This window comes from Loxodonta africana, chromosome 8 (genome assembly GCF_030014295.1).
Source record: "Loxodonta africana isolate mLoxAfr1 chromosome 8, mLoxAfr1.hap2, whole genome shotgun sequence".
Lineage (NCBI taxonomy): Eukaryota > Metazoa > Chordata > Mammalia > Proboscidea > Elephantidae > Loxodonta > Loxodonta africana.
The window spans coordinates 111381247-111404894 of record NC_087349.1 but is presented as its reverse complement, the minus strand read 5'-3'; the positions used below and the strand labels follow the sequence as shown (position 1 = coordinate 111404894).

Sequence of the window (23648 nt, the reverse complement as noted above, 5' to 3'; positions counted from 1 at the left end):
AATGACTACTAACATCTAAAAAGGAGGCAAGTGGACCTTATGTGCCTCTTGGTGGAACTATACAAAACCATCTGTGTATTTTTCCCAAAAAATATCCCTGAATCAGATGAAGCTCCAGATTCAATTAAGTTATAAGAAATACCGAGGTCAGAGGACATTGTTAGCCAGATCCCAGGATGACTGCTATCAGCAACGTGCAGACTCTTAAAAACTCCACAGGAGAAATGGCCCTCTGTAGTCAACAAGCTGATTTCAAGGAAGAAAAAGAGGTATGTATATATAGAGTAAAAGACTTGAGGAGCCATAGCAACGAACTGTTATTTGTGCACATTATTAGGAGCTGGTTTGAAAAACAAACTAAGGGGAAAAAAGATTCAGAGATAGTTCAAAACTGACTGGAGATTGGATGATATTAAGGAATTACTGTTAATTCTTTTTGAGTGGTTGTGGTCATTATTATATTTTAAGGGTACTTACACATACTAGAATATTTATAGATGAAATGACTGGATGTTGGGGAATTGCTTCAACATCACCTGGACAAGGGGCGTGACTGGGTGGGATACGGAAGACACACATTGGCTGTGAAGCTAGGAGACGGGTACGCAGGAGCTCGTTGTTCTAGTTTTTCTATTTTTGTATATGTTTAACATTTTCCACAAAGTAAAACAAAGAAAAAAAAGACAGACTAGATGATGATTATAGCCATAGCCTGAATGGAACAGGGACTGTGATTTGGAGACTTAAGACTGATAAAAACAAGTCAGGTGTTGGAATTAAAACAAAAATTACAAATCCCGTGACATCAACTTCATTTACACAAAGCAGAGCTTGCATAATTGTTGTATTTACAAACCATATGATTATATATTTGGGAGCAAGAGAAGAAAAATGCAAAAATCACAGATGTTTTGGCTCCAGGGCTGCTGGAGGCATCCAGGGGTAGCAGTGGTTCTGTCCAGAACCCCCCACCCCCATTTCCTTTCAAGGACTCCCAGTTTCCTAGTATTTCCTCCTCCACCCTCTCAATTGCTTAAGACAGAAATCACCATTTTCCTGTCTGGCAGCTTGTCACTTCCTGGAATCTTACACCCCGATTTTCCCAACCTGTTTCCCATTGTCTTTAAACAGAGGGTGTGAATTTACTAATCTGGCCAATTAAAATGTGCTAATATCCCAATAGGAGTTACGGAAAGCAGAAAGTTTTGCTAACATTTCCCTGGAGGAGAGAGCTTGCCTGTGTTGTATAATGATGACATAATTAGAACACGTCTTAGAAGAGCAGCATTTTAAAAGAGGTAACTGAATTGTGTTCAGATCATGGACCCATGGAAAAGGAGTTTTCTCTTGGAGTTGAGGAGAATTGTCCTTAGTCTAAGGAAGTCCTGTCAAGGCAATACCATGTCATGTCTGAGGCACTGGTGTGGCCCCTTGAAGGTGAGAGGGATTGTGAGGCCCCAGGCTGAGCAAGGAGGAGTCCTGGGAGAAGCTGCTGAGATCTGCTTTGGGCAAACCCTGCTTTCGAAAACTGATCAGAACTCTTTCCACAGAGACACTGGAGCAACGTTTTTAGGTGCGGACAGAGAGGGGGAGGCAGAGTTGGTATCTGAGAGAGTGGGAATTGGAGTTGGAAGGCACAAGTAACAACCTCAGCTGCACCTTTTCCGATTGTCCTGGATCAAGCTACATATCTCATCTCCTTCCCTTCGGGGACTGAGTTCTGAAGGTGAGTGGAGCAGGAGGCCAGGTCTCAGGACACAAAGCTCCATCAAACCAGAGAGGGTGGGATGATGGGAAATTTTAGCAGCCAGGAGGTAAATTGGTGGGTTACAGACAGGAAGGGCAGAAAAACAAGGTTCCAAATTTCCAGGTTCGTCTGGAGCTGGGGGAGCCCTGGTGGCACAGTGGTTAAGGGCTCAGGCTTCTAATCAAAGGATCAGTGGTTGGAATCCACCAGCCACTTCTTGGACATCCTATGGGGCAGTTGTACTCTGTCCTGTAAGGTCACTATGAGTTGGAATTGACCCAATGGCAACGAGTTTTCTGGAGCTGCCAAGACAGAACAAGGAGTCCCATTCAACGAATAGAGGCCCAGCAAGGCGTGGGTATGAAGTGGGGTCTCTCTGGACAAACCCTGCCTCTCGGGGCTCAGGTGGCCCTGGTGAATACAGGTCTTTCACTGCCTGGGACGCAGGTCTTAGGCTCTTGCTGGGGAGTTCCTCCTCAGCCAAGTGGGGATAATAATACACTAACCTCAGAAGGCTTTTCTGAAGGCAGAACGAAATGGTGAGTGTGAGAAGTACCGTGCAAGTCGTAAAGCTTTGAGGTTGTTAATTGCTGTGTTATGTTTGAACCTGTGAATTAGGTTAGGTGGAGTAGGAACTCCAGGGGAAAAGCAGCAGCACAACTGTTCTGCAAGAATGTGGATAGCAGGACACCTTCTACTGAAAGATAAGATAAGCAGTGCTCTGCAGTTCCCCAGAGGATCACTGGGAACATTAGCAAGTCAAACGCCTGCTTTCAGAATGCAAGGAAATCAATCTGCAGCAACCACTTCCATCTAGCGGTAACTCAAGTGAACTGCAGGCTGAGGATTTCAGACTGCTGGAGCCTTGGCGGAAACCCTGGTGGCGCAGTGATTAAGAGCTGTGACTGCTAACCAAAAGGTCCGCAATACAAATCCACCAGGCGCTCCTTGGAAACCCTATGGGGCAGTTCTACTCTGTCCTATAGGGTCGCTCTGAGTCGGAATCGACACAACAGGTTTGGTTTTTTGCTTTTGGAGCTCTGGTGACACAGTGATTAAGCTCTTGGCTGCTAACCAAAAGGCCAGCTCTTCAAATCCACCAGCTGCTTCTTAGAAACGAAATGGGGCAGCTCTACTCTGTTCTATAGGGTCACTATGAGTCGAAATTGACTCCCTGGCAACGGGTTTTTGGTTCTCTGTGGGAGTAGTTTGCTATTGGAGCTGCAAATTTTACCTGCTCTGACATAAGAAAACAAAAAAACAAAACCCAGTGCTGTCGAGTCGATTCCGACTCATAGCGACCCTATAGGACAGAGTAGAACTGCCCCGTAGCATTTCCAAGGAGCGCCTGGCGGATTCGAACTGTTGGCCCTTTGGCTAGCAGCTGTAGCACCTAACCACTATGCCACCAGGCCAGGGTTAAATCATCTTCTAGACCGACAGCTTCGACCGACCAATGAAAGCCACTTTTTATTTTCAGCATGAAAAAACTTTAGGGCCATACAGGCGCTGAGGCTTCCTGACCCATGGAAATGCTGAATGTCTGATAGTTGCCCATGATCATAAAGCCAAGTTATAAATAGGTAGATTGATAGCTAAGCAATAGATAAACAACCAGATGATTAAACAAAATGTGAATGGCTTTAAATACATTTTGGATTATCCTATAAGTGAATCATAAATATCTGTTACTCACTGCCGCTGAGTCGATTCTAACTCATAGCAACCCTATAAGACAGAGTAGAACTGCCTCATGGGGTTTCCAAGGAGCAGCTGGTGAATTCAAACTGCTGACCTTTGGGTTAGCAGCCAAACTCTTAACCACTGTGCCACCAGGGCTCCAAATCATAAATAATACAAGGAATCTATTTATTAACATGACTAAGGCAAATAGGAGACCTGGTGGCGCGGTGGTTTAGAGCTTGGCTGCTAACCCAAAGGTCAGCAGTTTGAATCCACCAGCTGTTCCCTACAGGCTCATACAAGTCAGAATTGACTCGACGGCAATGGGGTGAGACAAATAGAAGGCTTCGTGGTACAATGGTTAAGTTCTTGCCTGCTAACCACAAAGTCAGCAGCTGGAATCCACCAGCCATTCCTTGGAGACCCTACGAGTCAGGATTGACTCGACAGTAATCGGTTTGTTTATGAATTGAAATCAACTCTACCACACATAATAACAACAATTTGTCTTAACTTCTCATTCCTTCACGACTCAGAAAATTGCATGTTTGCTTATTTAGGATAATATTTGAGTAATTTTATTGACTTATTTAATTTGGTATTGATAAGGAAAAATTCCCAAAGGCCACCATGGCTGCTTCCTGTCCCCTTTCCCATCACAGCACTATAGCACTATGCTGCTCCGGCCCGGCTGCCAGTGCGTCTTCACGTCTGAGCCCAGGGGAACACTCAGGCACGATGTCATTGAGCCCCCAGCCTCACTGGGGTTTTAAAGGCTTCACTTTTCTTTGCCTCTTTATTTCTCCTGAGACTATCCATTCTCTATGATCTTCCGTTCTTCTTTATTGTGGTAAAATGCATATAACAAAATATTTGCCACTTCAGTTGTTTTTACACGTCCGATTCAGTGACATTAGTCACCTTCATCATGTTGTGCAAGCACCGCCACTATCTCATTCTAGTTTTTTTTTAAATCAGACTTAGCAGAAACTCATACCCTTTAAGCAATCTGCCATTGTTTTTCTTAAATAACTGTTCTCCAATTGCCAAAAAAACCCTCATCCTCCTTTTCTTTCTTCTACCCCAGTTATCCAAATAATGCTCATATGTATACTTTGAATCTTAGAGCTGAAAGGGACTTCCATAGACACGCATTCCCCTCCTTACAAACTAATGAGTCACCTTTGTAGCATCACCACAGGGGCACTCTTGCTGGACAAATGGTTTTAACTATTATAACTTTTTTTTATTTTATTTTATAGAGAAAAAAATTTGTTCATACACTGGATCCCACATGCCTATGAGATTTCTTTCTGTTTTTTTTTTTTTGGGGGGGGGTGTCTCTTTCTTACTATTCAAGTGTTAGCATGCTGAAGCCCACTTTGACTGGTTGATCTAAATTAGGACTTCATCCAGTCACTCTTGACTATAACACCATGTTTTATTTCCTTCTGGCACTTAGCTATAGCCAAACAGTCAATTCAGCATCAAAGACCCCCTTCATTCACTGTCTAATTCGATACTCTACAAGAAGTGGAAGCTTAAATTTCATACATATGAAGTTTCTTTTGAAATCTGAGAACAACTTTCACAGCAACTCTATATATTTCATTCCATATTCTAAAAAGTAGATGTTTGTTCTACATCTCTTCATGTAGCGCCTCTTCATCTGTGCTTCCTAGGGATCCATACAGACCTCTGCTATGGTGGGGCAGAATGGGATCTTACAGGATCACCTTACACATTCTTCCTCTGCACTCCACGTTCCCGCAGTGTGCCAGAGACGTTTACTTCTCACTGAATATCCACCTAGTGCCCCACTTCCCCTGAGCCCTTGCAGTTGGGGAGAAATAGGCGACCAGACCTGGCCAATGGGCTGTTACTTGAGTTAATATGTGTCCCTTCCAGATCAAATCATTTAAGAGCTGGTGCACTGCTCTCAAGATCCATTTTCCTCTGCTTTGGTGACCTAAGAGGCTGTGTGTTTTCTGGCTTAGGCAGAGGAATGGTACCCACAACTGGATTGAAGTTATCTACTAAGATAAGGAAAGGAGAGGAACAGGTTTAGTCTAAGCACTGTTAGCCAAATTTGAAGACTTGTCATTGGAGGCATCACTGACTTATGGTTGACTGAGGTTGTGAGGGCTGCCCAGAATCAATTTCCTGCTGCAACATATTTGGCAATAGCTTCCAGAAGGTGCAGGAGGAGGGGTTAAGGAGAATACATGCTTTTCTCTTCTTCTGGAAAAGCCTGGCTCTTTATCTTTAGGCAGACTCCTATTCATCTTTCAAGACCCAGATCACTTTACCTTCTCCTCACCAACCTTTTCCTGATTATCCCTCCCTCCCTCCAAAAAAAAAAGCAAAACCAAAAAAATTCAAACCAGTTGCCATGAAGTTAATTCTGACTCATGGCACTACATACATAGGGTTTCAATGGCTGTGGTCTTTCAGTAGTAGGTCACCAGGCCTTTCTTCTGAGGTGCCTCTGGGTGGATTCAAACTGCCAACCTCTTTGTTAGTAGGCAAGCACTTAACCATTTGCACCACCCAGAGACCCCTTCCCTGATTAACCAAAAAAAAACCAGGCAGGGTTAATTACTTTTGTGCCTTCACTTCTACCAAATGTTTTCTAATTCTACCATAGTACTTTTCATTGCACATGGGTTTGTCTGTCCTGTGTTTATCTTCCATGGTAGATTGAAGCTCCTTAAAGGCAAGCGCACAATCCTTTAAAAGTTTGTGTTACAGTATCTATCACAATTCCTGGCATATATATGGACTCGATAGATATTTGCTTACAGACTAAATCATTAAAACTGTTTTCACTAGTATGTCAACATATTAGATAGATAAAATGGACAGATTCCCAGACAGATACAAATTACCAAAATGGACACAATTAGTGATAGAAATATCTGAATACATCTCTAACAAATAAATATATTGAATTAGTAATTAAAAAAAAAAAATTCAAACTCTTCCAAAAATAGGAGGGAACACTTCCATTATATGAAGCGAATATTACAAATACACCATCAGAAAACAAAACTACAGACCAGTATCAATTGTGGATATGAACTCAAGAATTTTCAATAAAATTCTAGCAAACCAAATCCAACAACATATAACAAGGTGAGATTATCATCTGAAAATCAATCAATATAATATCTCATATTAACAAAATAAAGGACGGACAGAGCTGGAGAAAAATGTAGAACAAAATTCTAACTCACAGAAAAAGACCAGACTTACTGGTGTGACAGAGATTGGAGAAACTCTGAGAGTACAGCCCCCGGATACCCTTTTAACTCAGTACCGAAGTCACTTTTGAGGTTCACCCTTCAGATGAAGATTAGATGGGCGCATAAAACAAAATGAGACTCAATGGGCACACCAGCCCAGGGGCAAGAATGAGAAGGCAGGACAGGAAAGCTGGTTACGGGGAACCCAAGGTTGAGAAGGGGAGAGTGTTGACGTGTCTTGCGGTTGGCAACCAATGTCAGAAAACAATATGTGTATTAATTGTTTAATGAGAAAATAATTTATTCTGTAAACCTTATTCTAAAGTACAATTAAAAAAAAAAATCATACCTGTTGTCTTCCAGTCAAGTCCAACTCATAGTGACCCTATATGACAGAATAGAACTGCTCCATAAGTTTCCTAAGCTGTAATACTTACTGATTAGAAGAAACAACTGCAAACATCCATTAATAATTGGGATGTGAAATGTACGAATTATGAACCTAGGAAAATTGGAAGTTGTCAAAATTGAAATGGGACACATAAAGATCGATATCATAGTCATTAATGAGCTGAAATCGGCTGGTATTGGCCATTTCGAATAGGACAATTATATGGTCTACTATGCTGGGAATGACAAATTGAAGAGGAATGGCATCTCGTTCAATGTCAAAAAGAATGTTTCAAGATCTATCCTGAACTACAATGCTGTGACTGGATAATATTCATATACCTACAAGGAAGACCAGTTAGTACGACTATTATTCAAATTTATGCACCAACCATTAGCACCAAACAAGAAGAAACTGAAGATTTTTACCAACTTCAACAGTCTGAAATTGCTCAAATATGCAGTCAAGATACATTGATAGTTACTGGTGCTCGAAATGTGAAAGTGAGAAACAAAGAAGAAAGATGGATAGTTGGAAAATATGGCCTTGATGATAGAAACATATGCCGGGGATCACATGATAGAATTTTGCGAGACCAATGAATTATTCATTGCAAATATCTTTTTTTAAACAACATAAATGGTGACTATACATGGGGCCCTCACTGAATGGAAAACACAGGAATCAAATCAACAACATCAGTATTACCAGTCAGAACAAGGCCAGTAGCTGAGTGCAGAACAGACCATCAATTGCTCATATGCCTGTTCAAGTTGAAGCTGAAGAAAATTAAAACCAGTCCATGAGAGCCATATATCTCACCTGGATTTAGAGACCATCTCAAGATAGATTTGATGCATTGAACACTAATGACTGAAGACCAGTTGAGTTGTGGGATGACATCAAGGACATCATACGTGAAGAAAGCAAAAGGTTATTAAAAAGATGGAAAAGACCAAAATGGACGTCAGAAGAGACTCTGAAACTTGCTCTTGAACACAGGTAGCTAAAGCTAACGGAAAAATGATGAAATAAAAGAGCTGAACAGAAGATTTCAAAGGATGGCTCTAGAACACAAAGTATTATAATGAAGTGTGTAAAAACTTGGAGTTAGAAAACCAAAAGTGAAGAATCCCTTGGCATTTCTGAAGTTGAAAGAAGTGAAGAAAAGACTCAAGCCTTGAATTACAATATTGAAGGAACCTATTGGCAAAATATTGAATGACACAGAAAACATCAAAAGGAGATGGAAGGTATGTGGAGTCATTGTAACAAAAAGAATTGGTCGAAGTTCAGCCACTTCAGGAGGCAGCATATGATCAAGAACCAGCGGTATTGAAGGAAGAAGTCCAAGCTGCACTGAAGGCATTGATGAAAAACAAGGCTCCAGGAATTGAAAAAATATCAGTTAAGATGTTTCAGTTAACGGATGCCATACTGGAAGCACTCACTTTTCTATGCCAAGAAATTTGGAAGACAGCTACCTAGCCAACTGACTGAAAGAGATCTGTATTTGTGCCCATTCCAAAAAAAGGTGATCCAACAGAATGCGGAAATTATAGAACGATATCATTAATACCACATGCAAGTAAAATTTTGCTGAAAATCATTTGAAAGTGGTTGCAGCAGTACATCAATATGGAACTGCCAGAAATTCAAGCTGGTTTGAGAAGAGGACATGAAGAAATAAAATAAAGGAAAAAAACCACGTGATCATCTCAATAGATAAAGTGAAAGCATTTGCAAAACCCAGCACTTTTTCATGATAAAAACACTCAACAAAATAAGAATAGAAGGAGACTTCCTCAACTTGATGAAGGGCATAGGGGACTTCCTTAACTTGATGAAGAGCATTTGTGAAACACATAGCTAACATCATACTTAATAGCAAAAAACCGAGTGCTTTTTTTTTTTCCCCCCCAATGATCAGAAAAAAGACAAGGATGTCCAATTTCACTATTTCTTCTTAGTGTCATACTGGAGGTTCCTGTCAGACCAAATATTCAAGAAAATGAAATAAAAGGCACCAAGATTGGAAAGGAAGAAGTAAAACTCTTCCTATTTGCAGATGACATGATTGTATATAGAAAATCTTAGAGAATCCACTAAAGAAAAAACTACTAGAACTAATAAATGAGTTCAGCAAAGTGGCAGGATACAAGATCAATGTATTTAAATCAATTGTATTTCTATACACTAGCAATAAACACCCCCAATTGTCTGCCAGTTTGTCGTACTTGAGTGCTTGTGTGTTGCTGTGATGCTGGAAGCTACACCACTGGTATTCAAATACAGCAGGGCCACCCATGGCTGACAGTTTTCAGGTGAGCTTCCAGGCTAAGACAGAATAGAAAGAAGGGCCTGAAAGTCTACTTCTGCAAAGAATTAGCCAGTGAAAACCTTATGAATAGCAGTGGAACATTTTGTCTGATATAGTGAGAAGAATGGGAATTCCAGAACACTTAATTGTGCTCATGAGGAACCTTTACATAGATCAAGAGGCAGTTGTTCAGCCAGAACAAGGGGTTACTGACTGGTTTAAAGTCAGGAAAGGTGTGTGTCAGGGTTGTATTCTTTCACCATACCTATTCGATCTGTAAGCTGAGCAAATAATCCGAGAAGCTGGACTATATGAAGAAGAATGGGGCATCAGGATTGGAGGAAGACTCACTAACAACCTGTGTTATGCAGATGACACAACCTTGGTTGCTGAAAGTGAAGAGGACTTGAAGCACTTACTAATGAAGATCAAAGACCACAGCTTTCAGTATGGATTGCATCTCAACATAAAAAAACAAAAATCCTCACAACTGGACCAATGAGCAACATCATGATAAACAGAGAAAAGATTGAAGTTGTCTAGGATTTCATTTTACTTGTATCCATGGAAGCAGCAGTCAAGAAATCAAAAGACGCATTGCATTGGGTAAATCTGCTGCAAAGGACCTCTTTAAGGTGTTGAAGTGCAAAGATGTCACCTTGAAGACTAAGGTGCGCCTGACCCAAGCCATGGTATTTTCAATCGCATCATATGCATGTGGAAGCTGGACAATGAATAAGGAAGACTGAAGAAGAATTGATGCCTTTGAATTGTGGTGTTGACAAAGAATATTGAATATACCATGGACTGCCAAAAGAAAGAACAAATCTTTCTTAGAAGAAGTACAACCAGAATGCTCCTTAGAAGCAAGGTTGGTGAGACTGCATCTTACATACTTTGGACATGTTGTCAGGAAGGACCAGTTCCTGGAGAAGGACATCATGCTTGGCAGAGTACAGGGTCAGCAGAAAAGAAGAAGACCCTCAACAAGGTGAATTGACACAGTGGCTGCAACAATGAGCTCAAGCATAACAACAATTTTAAGGATGGCTCAGGACCAGGCAGTGTTTTGTTCTGTTGTGCATAGGGTTGTTATGAGTTGGAACCGACTCGAAGGCACCTAACAACAACAGTGCCGAAGATGAGCCCCTCTGGTTGGAAAGCACTCAAAATGCGACTGGGAAAGAACTGCCTCCTCAAAGTAGAGTCTACCTTAATGACGTGATGTGGCACTACTCAAAATGAGAAGAAACAGCTGCAAATATTCATTAATAATCAGAATTCAGAATGTACAAAGTATGAATCCAGGAAGATTGGAAATCATCAAAAATGAAATGGAAGGCATAGAGGTTGATATCCTAGGCATTAGTGAGCTGAAATGGACTGGTATTGGTCATTTTGAATTGGACAATCATACGGTCTACTGTGCCAGGAATGACAACTTGAAGAGGAATTTGGTTGCATTCCTCGTCAAAAAGAAAATTTTGAGATTTATCCTGAAGTACAAAGCTGTCAGTGATAGGATAATATCCATATGCCTACAAGGAAGACCAGTCGATATGACTATTATTCAAATTTACAAACCAACCACTAAGGTCAGAAATACAGAAATTGAAGATTTTTACCAAGTTCTGCAGTCTGAAATTGATAGAACATGCAATCAGGATATACTGATAACTACTGGTGATTGGAATGTGAAAGTTGGAAACAAAGAAGGATTGGGAATTGGAAAATATGGCTTTGGTGATAGAAAAAATGTCAAAGATTGCATGATTGAGTTTTGCAAGACCAACGACTTCTTCATTGCAAATACCTTTTTCCACCAACATAAATGGTGACTATGCATATTAGACTTTGCCAGATGGAATACACAGGAATAGAATTGACTACATCTGTGGAAAGAAAAGATGGAAAAGCTCAATATCATCAGTCAGAACAAGGCCAGGGGCTGACTTTGGATCAGATCATCAATTACTCATATGCAGGTTCAAGTTGAAACTGAAGAAAACTGGAACAAGTGGACCAGAACCAAAGTATATTCCACCTGAATTTAGAAACCATTTCAAGTATAGATTTAACATATTGAAGGCATTTGACGGTGTGGATCATAACAAATTATGGATAACATTCAAAAAATGGGAATTCCAGAACACTTAATTGTGCTCATGAGGAATCTGTACATGGATCAAGAGGCAGTCATTTGAACGGAACATGGGAATGCTGCATGGTTTAAAGTCAGGAAAGGTGTGAATCAAGGTTGTATCCTTTCACCATACCTCTTCAATTTGTATGCTAAGCAAATAATCTGAAAAGCTAGACTATATGAAGAACTTAGCATCAGGATTGGAGGAAGACTCACTAACAACCTGTGTTATGCAGATGACACAACCTTGCTTGCTGAAAGTGAAGAGGACTTGAAGCACTTACTAATGAAGATCAAAGACCAGAGCCTTCAGTATGGATTATACCTCAACGTAAAGAAAACAAAAATCCTCACAACTGGACTAAACAACATCATGATAAATGGAGAAAAGACTGAGGTTGTCAAGGATTTCATTTTACTTCGGTCCACAATCAACATCCAAGGAAGCAGTAGTCAAGAAAATCAAAAGACACATTAGATTGGGGAAATTGGCTGCAAAAGACCTCTTTACCTATTGAAAAGCAAAGATGTCGCCTTGAAGACTAAGGTGTGCCTGACCCAAGCCATGGTTTTTTCAATCACATCATATGCATGTGAAGCCTGGACAATGAATAAGGAAGGTGGAAGAAGAATTGATGCCTTTGAGTTGTGGTGTTGGCGAAGAATATTGAATATACCATGGACTGACAAAAGAGCAAACAAATCTGTCTTGGAAGAAGTACAACCAGAATGCTCCTTAGAATCAAGGATGGTGAGACTATGTCTCACACACTTTGGACATGTTATCAGGAGAAAGACATCATGCTTGGTAAAGTAGAAGGTCAGTGAAAAAGAGGAAGACTCTCAGTGAGATGAATTGACACAGTGGCTGCAACAATAGGCTAAAGCATAGGATGGCACAGGACCGGGCACTGCTTCATTCTGTTGTGCATAGGGTCTCAAAGAATTGGAACCGACTTGAAGGCACCTAACAACAACAGCAATAAACAACCTGAAAATGAAATTACGAAAATAATTCCATTTACTGTAGCATCACAAATAATAAAATAACTAGATAGTAGACAAGAATTATCTTAGGTGAAGAAAAAGACAGCATACAATACAGTGGAAGTCAGCACAACTGGACTAAACCATAAACTGTTTCCTGAACACAACCAAACACTTCTAGGGACAGAGTAGCAGGGACAGGGGTCTGGGGACCATGGGTTTTTCAGTGAACATCTAGGTCAACTGGCATAACAACGTTTATTAAGAAAACAATCTGCATCCCACTTTGGTGAGTGCCATCTGGAGTCTTAAAAGCTAGCCAGTGGCCATCTAAGATGCATCAATTTGTCCCAACTCTCCTGGAACAAAGAAGAATGAAGAACACCAAAGACACAAGGAAAATATTAGCCCAAGAAAAAAAAGGGCCACATAAACCAGAGACTGCATCAGCCAGATACCAGAATAACTAGGCGATGACTGGCTACTACCAATGACCATCCTGACATGGAACACAACAGAAAGTTCCTGACGGAGCAGGAGAAAAGTGGGGTGTAGAACTCAAATTCTATTAAGAAGACTAAACTTAATGGTCTGATTGACACTAGAGGAACTCTAGGAGACTAAGACTAGAGGAACCCCAGAGCTCCTGGACTCTCTGTTAACCCAGAACTAAAATGATTTCCAAACAAAGATTAGACTGGACTATAAGACATAAAATGATACTGGTGAAGAGTGTGCTGCTTAGTTTAAGTAGATAAAAAAAAAAAAAAAAATGTAGATACATGAGATTAAATGGGAAGCTCCTGTCCAGAGGAAAGATGAGAAGGCAGAAAGGAATAAGAGCTGGTTGGATGGACACAGGAAATCCAAGGTGGAATGAGGGGATATGCTGTCACATTACAGGGATAACAACTAGAGCCACATAGCAATGTGTGTATAAATTTTTGTATGAGAAACTAACTTGAGCTGTAAACTTGTGCCTAAAGCACACACACAAAAAGCTACATATCAATTTATCAAAAGAAGTGCAAGATGTGTGCACTAACAACTACAAAAGAAATTAAAGAAGATGTAAATAAATGGAATGATATCCTATGTTCATGAATCAGAAGACATAATATTTTGAAGATGACCATACTTCCAAAGTTGATCTACAGATTCAATGCAATCCCTATCAAAATTCTAGCTGAGTTTCTTTTTTTGTGTTTGTGGAAATTGACAAGCTGATTCCAAAATTCATGTGCAGAGGCAAAGACCCAAAATAGTCAAAACAGTCTTGAAAAAAGAAGAACAAAGTTAGAGACTCACTGTTTTTGGTTTCAAAACTTATCTGCAAAGCTACAAAAATAAAGGTCGTGTGTGTTGGCCTAAGGATAGACATATAGATTAATAGAACAGAATTTAGAGTCCAAAAAAACCTTTACATTTATAGTCTATTAATTTTTTACCAGATCACCAAGACAATTCAATAGGAGAAAGAATGGTTGTTTTGATAAATGTGACAAATAGATATCCACAGTCGGACCCCTTCAATACCGCTTACACAAAAATTAACTCTAAATGGGTTATAGACCAAAATATAAGAGCTAAAGCCGTAGGACTCTTAGAATAAAACATAGGAGTAGATCATCATGACATTGGATTAGACAATGGTTTCTTAAATATACAACAACACCAAAAAAAAAAAAAAATGCAACAAAAGAAAAGTAGATAAACTGAACTTCATAGAAACTAAAAATTTTGTGCTTCAAGGACACCATCAAGAAAGTGAAAATACAGCTCACAGGCAAGGAGAAAATATTTGCAAATCATGTACCTCATAAGGAATTTGTATCTAAAATATATGAAGAACTCTTTTTTCTTTTTTATTGTGCTTTAGGTGAAAGTTTACAACTCAAGTTAATTTCTCATACAAAAATTTATATACACATTGTTATGTGACTCTAGCTGCTATCCCTATAATGTGACAGCATACTCCTCCATTCTGCCTTGGATATCCCATGTCCGTTCAACCAGCTCCTATCCCTTTCTGCCTTCTCATCTCACCTCCAGACAGGAGCTGCCCATTTAGTCTTGTGTATCTGCTTGAACTAAGAAGCACACTCTTCACCAGCATCATTTTATATCTTATAGTCCAGTATAATCTTTGTTGGAAGAGTTGGTTTGGGGAATTTTTTTAGTTCTGGGTTAACAGAGAGTCTGGGGGCCATGTCTTCTGGGGTTCCTCTAGTCTCAATCAAACCATTAAGTTTGGTCTTTTTAATAGACTTTGAGTTCTGCAGCCCACATTTCTCCTGCTCCATCAGGGACTCTCTCTTTTGTTCCCTGTCGAGGTGGTCATTGGTGGTAGTCAGGCACCATCTAGTTCTTCTGGTCTCTGGCTGATGGAGTCCCTAGTTTATGTGGACCTTTTTGTTTCTTGGGATAATATTTTCCTTGTGTCTTTGGTGTTCTTCATTCTCCTTTGTTCCAGGAGGGTTGGGACAAACTGATGCATCTTAGATGGCTGCTGGCTAGATTTTAAGACCCCAGACACCACTCACCACAGTGGGATGCAGAACATTTTCTTAATAAATGTTGTTATGCCAGTTGACCTAGATGTTCACTGAAAAACCCATGGTCCCCAGACCCCTGTCCCTGCTACTCTGTCCCTAGAAGTGCTTGGTTGTGTTCAGGAAACTTCTTAGCTTATGGTTTAGTCCAGTTGCACTGACTGCCCCTTTGTTGTGTGTTGTCCTTCCCTTCATCTAAAAAATTCCCCTCTTCCTTCCTCCCCACCCTTGTAACCATCAAAGAATGTTTTCTTCTGAGTTCTTATAATAGTGGTCTCATAAAATGTTTGTCCTTTTTCAGTTGACTAATTTCACTCAGTATAATGCCTTCCAGATTCATCCATGTCATGAGATGTTTCAAAGATTCATTGTTGTTCTTTATCATTGCATAGTATTCCACTGTGTGAATATACCATAATTTGTTTACCCATTTGTGATACATTGAATTATGTCCCCCCAACATGTGTGTATCAGTTGGGATGGGCCATGATTCCCAGTACTGCGTGATTTTCCTATATGCTGTATATCCCCTCTATGATGTTAATGAGGGAGGATGGGTGGCAGTTGTATTAGTGAGGCAGGACTCAACCTACAGGATTAGATTGTGTTTTGAGGCAGTCTTTTAAGATATAAAAGACAGAAGCAAGCAGAGACACAGGGGGACCTCACAGCACCAGGAAAGCAGCACCAGGAGTGCGTCCTTCAGATTCGGTGTCCCTGTGCCTGAGAAGCTCCTCGACCATGGGAAGATGGAGGACAAGGACCTTCTTCCAGAGCTGACAGAGAGAGAAAGCCTTTCCCTGGAGCTGACGCCTTGAATTTGGACTTTTAGCCTACTTTACTGTGAGGAAATAAATTCCTCTTTGTTAAAGCCATCCACTTGTGATATTTCTGTTATGGTAGCACTGGATAACTAAGACATTATTCATCTGTTGGTGGGCACCTAGGTTGTTTCCATCTTTTTCCTATTGTGAACAGTGCAGCAATGAGCATGGATGTGCATATATCTATTCTTGTGATGGCTCTTATTTCTCTATGATATATTCTAGGGAGTGAGATTGCAAGATTGTATGGTACTTCTGTTTCTGGTTTTTTAAGGAGGCACCAAATTGATTTTAAAATACTTGAAGAACTCTTGAAACTCAGTTGTAAAAACAAATAACCCAGTTAAAAATGAACATAGAATTTAAATATACATATCTCCAAAGAATGCATAGAGATTGTCAACAACCACATGAAAACATATCATTATCTCAATATCATCAGTCATTAGAGAAAGCAAATCAAAACCATAATGAGATACCACTCATATGCACCACGATGGCTAAAATAAAAGACAATAACAAATGCTGACAAGGATTTGGAGAAATTATAACCCATTTACACTGCTGGTGGGAGTATAAAATGGTTCAACCACTTTGGAAAACAGTGTTTTGCAGTTCCTCAAAATTTCAGAGTTACCGGATGACCCAGCAATTTCACTCCTACATATATACTCAAGAGAAACGAAAACCTGTGTCCACATAAAAACTTATACATGAGTGTTCATAGCAGCATAATAGCCTCTAAATGGAAAAACAAATACCTATCAACTGGTGAATGGATAAATAAAATGTGTTATATCCATAAAATGGAATGTTACTCAGCAATAAAAAGGAATGACTCAAACAACCGGTTTCTGTTGAGTCAGCTCTGACTCACAGCAACCCTATGTGTGCCAGAATGGAACTGTACTTCATAGGATTTTTAATGGCTGCTTACCAAGCCTTTTTTCTGAGGCATCTCTGGGTGGACTAGAGCCTCCAACCTTTAGGTTAGCAGCTGAGGGGTTAACTGTTGGTACCACCCAGGAACTCCACTACAACACGGATAAATATTGAGAACATTATACCCAGTGAAAGATGTCAGTCACAGAAGACCCCATTTTATGGTTCCATTCATACAAAACGTCCAGAATAGGCAAATCTTTAGAGACAGACAATAGATTAGTGGCTGCTTAGGGCTGGGATGGGCAGAGCAGACAGGGTTCTTTTTGGGTTGATGAAATATTCTGAAGTTAGAGTTTGGTGATACTTGCACGGCTCTGTGAATACACATAAACCATTGAACTACGCCCTTGAAATGGGGAACAGTTTATTTTACAGGAATTAAATGTCGAGAAGACTGTTAAACGTTACTTTTCACTAGAGTCACAGGGTGCCTTTAGTGCCGTTATGTAATAAAACTTACAAAGGCTTTCAAAGACTGCCAAGTTGTCTAAATCAAGGTTGTCCAATAAAGAGAAATTACATTTATTGGAATATTAAGAAACCTTTCCTTGTATTAAGAGTACTCCTAAGCATCAAGTTTTGAAATGTGATAAACATGAGGCTCAAATCTTGGAATGAACCCTTTCGCCTTCCAGAACTAGCTTTTAGAACAATCTTGCAGTGGTGATTTCTAAGAATTTGCAATGCCCTCTTAATTCCAAGAATGTACTATGGGCCAGAACAAAATATCCAGGCAATTTAGTAGTTTAAACTCAAAGATATAAACACTATGTGAAAGAGAAAATATTTACCTGTTCAGAAATAAACAGTACTACTAATTTTAGACATTTTATACAAGACAGTACAATAAAATGTTCATTTTTTTTTTTCAAATAGGACAAATATATGCTCCCTTCTTAGTCCTGGCATCCACATCTAAACTTTCTGTTATTTTGAAAAGCTTATTTAGCCTCTCATGTCTGCGGATTCCACTGCCTGCCGGCACATGGGTTTGCAGACATTGTCCAGGCAAAGTGTGCACTGCAAGAGAAGAGTGTCTTAGCCATTTAGTGCTGCTATAACAGAAATACCACAAGTGGATGACCTTAACAAAGAGAAATTTTTTCTTCACAGTAAAGTAGGCTAAAAGCCCAAATTCAGGGTGTCAGCTCCAAAGGGAAGTCTTTCTCTTTGTCAGCCTTCTCATCAATCTTCCCCTGGTCTAGGAGCTTCTCGATGCAGGAACCCCGGACCCAGAGTATGAGCTGTGCTCCAGGCTCCGCTTTCTTGGTGGTATGAGGTCCTCCACTCTCTGCTTGCTTCCCTTTCCTTTCATCTCTTGTGAGATAAAAGGTGGTACAGGCCACACCCCAAGGAAAACCCTTTTATATTGGATCAGGGATGTGACCTTGGTAAGGATGTTACCATCCCACCCTAATTCTCTTTAACATAAAATTACAATCACAAAACGGAGGCCTACCACACAGTACTGGGAATCATGGCACAGTCAAATCAATACACACGTTTTTGGAGAACATAATTCAACACATGACACAGGGTCACAGATAGGAGATCTACAAAGGATTTGCCTGGGGAGAAACTTTGCTCCTTCAGCGTTACCTTGTACTCTCTCTCCACCTTTAGGTAACTTAACCAATCACGCCCGAACCTGGCTATGTGCATTCCTATTGATTTTGTGTTAGTTCAACAAATATTTACTGAATGCTCACTACGATGAAATGCGTGTGGGATATAGAGGTGAAAATGGGATGGAAATGTAGGAAAGTAATTTTTAATAACACCTAATGTCTGCTGGAGCCCTGGTGGTGCAGTGGTTAAGCTTTCGGCTGCTGACCAAAAGATCGGCAGTTCAAATCCACCACCTACCCTTGGAAACTCCACTCTATCCTGTAGGGTCTCTATGAGTTGGAATCGACTCGAAGGTAGCAGGTAATCTCTGCTGGACATTCTGCTTCTTTTCTTATTTAAGCCTTTGTAATGATTTCCTTATTATTCCCAGTTTACAGATGAGAAAACAGGGATTCAGAGAATTCAGACAACTTGCTTGAGGTGAAACACATCCTGATAGGCCCAGCCCTTGACCTCTGTCAGGTATTTCTGAAACTAAAGCTGATTCTGGTGTAGGAGGGAGACAAAAGGAAATGAGACAGAGAGGAGCAGTCACAGAGAGAAGAGGAGGATCAAGAGTGAGTGAAATCTGAAAAACCTAGCGCATTTCAGGGAGGGTTAGTCAAGGTTGTGCAGTGTGACAGAAAAGTCAAAGAAGGTCAGAGGTTAGAGGACACTCTTGACTGTGGCTGTTAGCTCGCTGACGACCTGTGACAGGGTAATTGTAGGGTTTCAGTTAAGGAGATGGATGGAATCCAGAGAGTGAAGCATTAAGAAATGAGCTGTATAGAAGCACTGTTGTAGTTACTCTGCAGGCATTTTTTCACTGTGGCTCTGGAAGAAAATAAGTCAGAAACTTGAGGGGAAAAATATGAATCCAGGGAAGATATTTCCTCCTTAGGATGAAAAAGATGTTGGAAAATTTCCAAGGCATGAGCCAAGAACCAGTATGAAGGAAATTAAAAAGGAAGATACAAAGAGAGGTACAGGCTACTACTCAGGATTGGTTAATGGCCAGAATCAGCAGCCCGTCATCCAGTGGCTCTCAGAAGAGCCTCAGAGACCAGTCCTGGGCCCTCTGCAGCCAGTCAGCCTAGGAGTGAAAGAAGGAGGGCATGGAGACGATCCCTCAGTCTTCACGGCCAAGTCATGTGATGATGCAGGCTTCTGCTCTGTGGAAACTGGGCACAACGACTCAAGGTCCCTATGTAGATGCAAAGATGAAAAATGTAGTCTAGCTGTGTGCCCAGAAGAAGGAACTGGGTTTGGCCAGCCAGGCTGCCATGGCAGAAAGGTACAGAAATAAATGAGAGAATATAGTGTGGCGGGGCTGCCGGGAGTATGTTTCTGGAAGAGGGGGAGATGAAATGGTATAAAATGCAGATGTGACAGGGTTGGGCTTTGCAACGAGGGTTACTTCTAAGATTCAAGAAAAGACAGAAGAGCTGAAATTATCAAGGAGCATTCAGTGAAAAAGGAGGAAATTTGGGTATTTATGACAAATGTCTCTAACAAATGAGATCAGTTTATTATACCAGTAGTAGAATATTTTTCACAAAAGAAATATGATATAAAAAGGAAGAAATGAAGAAAAGCATATTTAAGGACAGTTAAAAAAAAAAATGCCTAGTGAAAAAATACAAGGCAAGGATAAGATCTGAAATCAGGAGTCCTAAGTTCTAGTTTCAACACTTCTACAGGCTATGTGGTTTCAGGAAGTCTTTTTTCTTTTAGGCCCGCTTTTTCTTATCTGTGGAGAGAAGGGGAAAGAGCTAACAAGTATTGCCTTTTGGTTGTGTGTCTGACAGCAGGCAAGCCTTAGGGCCATTGGCAAAGTGAGTGACTATGGGTAAGTTTCTAAACTTTCTGAATTTTAGCATTTTCTTCTGTGAAGGGAGGTCAGCTTACCTGCCTCTTTGGTTTGTGAAGACAGCAATAAATGAGATGACACATGCGAATGTTTCATTAACACTGAATTCATGGTAAATCTCTTTCCCAAGACAGAGCAGTAAATTAAGTCAACTCTTCTGAGCACAAACTTTGTCCAGGGCTGCAGTTAAAATGGTGGTGAGAGAGAGGTTCATCCGCAATATTTTACTTTAGCAAATGTAAAACAAAACAAAAACAAATCTAAACCTGATACATTAGTTTGTCTGCCCTTGAATCTGTTTTTTCACTCTATTAATAAATGAGCTGCCTGAGTCACAAGCGTTTGATAAAGACTGTTGTAGTGTAACAACTTTCATTAAAGCCCTCTGCGACAGGTTTTTATTGCAACCAATCAGAAAACAAAAATGGGAAATGGGCTGCAAGTACTCAGGGTAAAAACAGACCAAAATCCAAAGAAATACAATCTTTTTGTACAAGTGCTTTTTGTAGAATTTTGACAGGTGCTGATTAATCACGAGGAAGCGTCTTTCAACGTGCTGTTTATAGTCATTGGAACACACACCTATGAGTAAATTACTTACAGACTATGGTTAAAGTAAAGAAAAAGAACTAAGATCATAGTTGAGTGATTTTTCTTGTTTTTCCTTCCCAACAATTTGGTTTCTTGGCTCAGGGGGTCCCAGGTCTGTAGTGTAATGGTTGTTTTTAATTTGTTATGTGTGCAACCAAAGATATTGGGTAGATTTTTAACTTGTTTCCTGGAAAATTGTTATTTGGTTTTGGTACGCACATCCACAGTCCATTGAACTGGTTACAGCACTCTGTCCTACCCTTTGATGTAGTTTCTTATTGTCTGAAGTTCTACAGATTCTGAAAAACAAGTTGGCCTTTTGTGGTTATGACCTGCTGTGGTTAGGTTAACCCTTTATCAAGGCAAACAGGTCCTTTGCTACTCTCTGTTCAACTAAATAACTTCAGAATTTGATATATATTTAATTATGCCAGTCTAATTGAAGCCAATAGAGAACTAAAGATCTTTATAGACCAGAATCATAGTCCTGGAAAAAGTGTGGGATCATTTGTAGCTGTTCATCCTTCTACTGTAAATATACTTGGAAAACAACACCTGCCAAAAACTTTTGGACAGTCCAGTGTCAACACTGCACAGCAAGTGGTAATTGGTATGCCTCACATACCTTCAGCACCAAATACTATCCTGGTGGGAAGTCCACACACTCCTAACACACACTTTGTATCTCAGAACCAGGCTTCAGACTCCTCACCTTGGTCTGCTGGCAAATGCAACAGAAAAGGAGAGAAGAATGGCAAGGGTCTGAGGCATTTTTCAATGAAGTTTTGTGAAGAGGTTCAGAAGAAAGGAACCATTTCATATAATGAAGTGGCAGATGAGTTGGCTGCAGAGTTCGGTGTTGCAAATAACCATATTTTACCAAATGAATCAGCTTATGACCAGAAGAATATAAGACAATGAGTCTATGATGCCTTAAATGTCTTAATGGCCATGAACATCATCTCTAAGCGGAAGAATTCAAATGGATCGGTCTGCCTACTAACTTGGCTCAGGAATGTTAGAATTTAGAAGTAGAGAGACAGAGAAGACGTGAAGGAATAAAACAGAAACATTCTCAACTTCAAGAACTTTTTCAACAGAAAATTGCCTTGAAGAATCTGGTGCAGACAGTCTGATTCCAGCACAACTAGATGGTACCCAGTTACCACCATTGACTGCTCTAAAGAGGATCACAGCAGAGGGTCCCAGACAGAGCTGGAGGAAAAATGTAGAACAAAATTCTAACTCACAAAAAAAGACCAGACTTACTGGCCTGACAGAGACTGGAGGAACCCCAAGAGTATGGCCTCCACACACCCTTTTAGCTCAGTGATGAAGTCACTTCTGAGTTTCACCCTTCAGCCAAAGATTAGACAGGCCCGTAAAACAAAGTAAGACTAAAGAGGCACACCAGCCCAGGGGCAAGGACTGGAAGGCAGGAGGGGGCAGGAAAGCTGGTAATAGGGAACCCAAGGTAGAGAAGGGGAGAGTGTTGACATGTCATGGGGTTGGTAACCAGTGTCACAAAACAGTATGTGTACTAACTGTTTAATGGGAAGCTAGTTTGTTCTATAAACCTTCATCTAAAGTACAATAAAAAAAAAAAAAAAAAAGAATCTGGTGCAGAGAAACTGTCAAGCAGAGCAGCAAGCTAACAGACAACCTCTCTCCAACTCCTTCACCCACCTATATTTTATCATCATGAACACCAGCAAGAAAATCATGATTGACTTCAGTATTTCTAATGACAAATTTGAGTATCTGTTTAATTTTGACAACACGTTTGTAATCCATGATGATATAGTAATATTAAAGTGAATGGGAATGACTTGTGGACAAGAATCAGGAAGCTGTTCAGCTGAAGGCCTTAAAATGGCAGGAAGTTTGGTACCTAAAGTACTGGAACCTTATGTGACAGAAATGGCTCAGGGATGAATCAGTGGTATATTTGTCACATCATCAAATGGCACAAGGCTTTCTGCCTGTGTCTTGCCTAATGGAGTGGACAGAATGTTGACCATGAGGTCCAGTGGATCTCAGTACAGTGGCTTCAGGGTGAAGCCACCAGTCTCTTATGTCAGGGAAGATGAGGACGACGATGATGATGACTTTAATAAAAATGACAATAAAGACCAATTTTCTTGGCTTGTAGATTTCCCCTCTCCCCTTCAAATTCAGCTTCAGGGAAAAAAAAATTGCTTAGGGAAGAGAAGCTTTTTATTTTTCAAATGTGTGTGTTTTTGTTTGTTTTTGGCCTTTCCCCAAGAAGATATTGGTAAGCTACTGAATTTAGATATGCACCTCCAATAGCAAGCAAGGATTATTTTTAGTAGGTTTTTTTTTTTTTTTTTTAAGTGTGATGTGGATGTGTGTTTTGATACAAGTGTATTGATACAGAATCTTTACTTTCTAGGACTTTATGTTTTCATATTCAAATTTTTTTTAATTCAGAAGTTTTTTTTTTTTTTTGCCCCTTAACAATTCTTACTGAGTTTGCTGAAGAAATTGTACTTGGTCCACATCAATGGAAATAAAATGCTATCCTTTTGTGGAAAACGGTACACTGAGTGGCCATTTATTTGCACTGTGTTTTGAATGGTGCTGGCATAGTGGTTAAATGCTAGGGCTGCTAACCAAAGGGTCTACAGTTCGAGTCTACCAGGTGCTCCTTGGAAACTCTATGGGGCAGTTCTACTCTGTCCTATAGGGTCGCTATGAGTCGGAATCGACTCGAGGGCACTG

The 23648-nt window shown here is 40.2% G+C and overlaps 1 pseudogene; it reads left to right on the top strand.

Moving 5' to 3' along the window:
- Positions 1 to 21532: 21532 nt before the first annotated feature.
- On the top strand, positions 21533 to 23191 carry LOC100656852 (transcription factor Dp-1-like; annotated as a pseudogene).
- Positions 23192 to 23648: the final 457 nt, after the last annotated feature.